Below are 2,793 nucleotides of genomic sequence, written 5' to 3' on the forward strand. Positions count from 1 at the left end.
GTAGCGGCGTTTGAGATACATCGTTGGTATCCAACTTTTCTTACGATTTTGGGTACCCCAATCAAGCATTGTCTCCACTGTAATGCAATGAAAAGTATCAACTGGTGGGAAGTAGTTGTGGGTACGGCCACCCGAGAAAGAGGAGCGGAAAGGGAGTCATCATAACAGCCGTTCACAAAATGAACCCGTCAAATTTGAGGACATTATATTGCTTAGATTAAATTTAGCAGCAGTTAAATTTAGACCAAATATAGCACGTATTTAACTCACATTGGTCTACCTTATAAATAATTATTTAAGTAAACGGGTGTGAACTCGTATCCTTACAAGTGCAAACTAGTTGAGATTTAGGTGTATGAAAAAAATTTGTTGTTCAACAAAAAGATCTAAATAATGATAATTGAAATATTGTAAGATGAAAACTCTATCAAGTTGAATGCTAAAGTACAAAAGTTAGAATGAAGATATGTATGCAACTAAAGACTCTAATGATTCATATGCAGAGCCACCTTTTACCAAACATTGATCCAACTTTTGTTTCAAAACTCTTGCTCTTTCCCTAATGTCTTCATCCACCATTACTCTTCTTATTGCATTTGTTATCTCTTCTCTTTTCCATCCATTCTCCAAATACACCCCCACCTTCCACGCATCGCTCATGTATCTCGCATCCAACGGTTGATCACCCCAAAAAGGCGAGCAAATCATAGGAACTCCTTCACAAACGCCTTCCATTGTCGAGTTCCATCCACCATGGGTCCAAAATGCACCAACTGCTTCATGACCTAACACTTCTTGCTGAGGAGCCCATTTCACAATTCGCCCCCTCTCACCCGGGAACTCATCAGGCAATGATTCGACCGATTTTGAATCGTCTACAAACCCAGGCCGAACCACCCATAGAAACGATTGCTTGCTATCAATCAACCCATGAGCTATTTCCATGAAATGTTCCTCGTCCATTTGAGAGACACTGCCAAAACTTACATAAACTACGGAATTAGGTGGTTGTTGGTCTAACCAAGGAAAAATGGTTCGATCTTGTTCTCGTAAGCTACTTGATGCAGCTGTGAAATGTTTGTGGAATGGTATTAGAAAACTTGGTGCCAGAATTTCACGTCGAATGGTTTCAAGTCCGTCCTCTTCGAGTTCCTAGAAAGAGTTCCAAATTATTCATGAACATGCTTTTGTTTGTTTCACCATGTTACCGACCACATTTGCAAGGTCATTGTACTCTCTTTTGAAACCCGTCTTTATAATGTCTTTAAACTTTTAGCACGGGAAAGTCTGCCAATTGTTCTTCCGGATCTTACATGTATTAAAGAGAATGTATTAATATTGTTCAATATTATTTTAGAGAATATATTAACTACGGTGTATTGTCATATAATTATCATAATCCGAACGTATGATTTAATTAGCTTTTTCTTTGTATCTTTATTTTATTAGTATAGAAAAATAAATAATCATATCTTTTAGGAAAATTGGTTTTAGTCGCGGACCGTTAGTCGGTTGCTGAGTTGGGACCATCACCAGCCAAATGTAAAGTTATTTATATCAGCATAATACTAACGGAGTTAGTCATCCGTTAGTCGCGGACCGTTAAAAACAAATAGGTCTTTAGTTGGGACCATCACCAGCCAAATGTAAAGTTGGGCCCGTTATTTTCCAACACATGATAGTTTGGAGTATTTAAAACCAATTTTCCTATCTTTTATTATCATCAATCAAATGGTCATTCACAAAAAAACACTAAAACTATCGTTTTGAGAAAAAAAACTCAAAATTAGGAAAGTATTTGTCAGAACGGTAGTCAAGCCAATATTAGAACAGTCGCTCTAATCATAGATGGTCAAATTTTGAAAAAAAAATGTCAAACCTGTCGTCAGACCATTATCCAGTTGTCCGTTTGAGACGATATGAGATTAGCTATCACATGTTGTGTGTAGCAGTATAGCTGACCCCTTTACAAGTTACTTAAGAAGGAAGAAAAGATATATATGATTAACTTACTTTTGTGATCAGAAACATCGAGAAGACGGGACATTGAAGCATAAGTAAGAAAACAAAACAGGCTGCTCGTCCTCAAAACAAGTCGTGGGAGGTTAAGGCTATCTGCTACCGATTGTGAGAAGTGCCAAAGCGCGTCAGTGATTAAACACGATACACGTGGTTCATCTTTTGCCGCCAATTCCAGTTCTAGTTAATGGCGTAATTCATCTGCACCAAATTGATTGAATACAACCATCCGAGCAAAAGCCCCCATGCCTTGTGACGGCAATTTGGAATAACGTTCATCATTTGGATCGTTGTCGAGGATATATTTGAATGTGAAGTGAGGGTAATTGGAGGTTTTGGGTTTGTTGAAGTTGGTAGTAAGGACGGTGATACTGAAGCCTTTGGAATAGAGTATATTCGTAAGCTGAAGCATCGGGTTTATGTGGCCTTGATACGGCAAGGGAAATATTATTATTCTCCGGTGACGGCTAACAAATGTCTCCATTTGGTTCTCCATAGAACTAACTAAATGTTTATGTTTACGTTTATGGCAGATTAATGTGGTTGTATTCTTATAGCAAAATGAAGGCCGGCAATTTTGGAATGCATGATAATTTTTTAACCATTAGGTGTCACTTTCTTTTGTATTTATATTTGAATTGGATGCTGTTTTCATATCAAGCTCAATAGATGGAAACAAAACAACCATAATTTTCAAACTTTTTAATTTTAGGTGACGATAATAATTGTATTTCTTGGTTGGTTTTACTGTTCTTTGTCAATAACAACCACTCT

At 37.3% G+C, this 2,793-nt stretch overlaps 1 pseudogene across 1 annotated transcript; it reads right to left on the reverse strand.

Moving 5' to 3' along the window:
- Positions 1-256: 256 nt before the first annotated feature.
- On the reverse strand, positions 257-2,793 carry LOC143629208 (UDP-glycosyltransferase 76G1-like; annotated as a pseudogene). The gene is made up of 2 exons (XR_013152911.1): positions 2,014-2,793; positions 257-1,308 (listed from the first exon to the last, which is right to left on the reverse strand). The product of XR_013152911.1 is annotated as a UDP-glycosyltransferase 76G1-like (transcript).

This window comes from Bidens hawaiensis, unplaced genomic scaffold (assembly GCF_021521415.1).
Source record: "Bidens hawaiensis isolate Kalapana, Puna unplaced genomic scaffold, B.hawaiensis_p1.1 tig00005179_1, whole genome shotgun sequence".
Lineage (NCBI taxonomy): Eukaryota > Viridiplantae > Streptophyta > Magnoliopsida > Asterales > Asteraceae > Bidens > Bidens hawaiensis.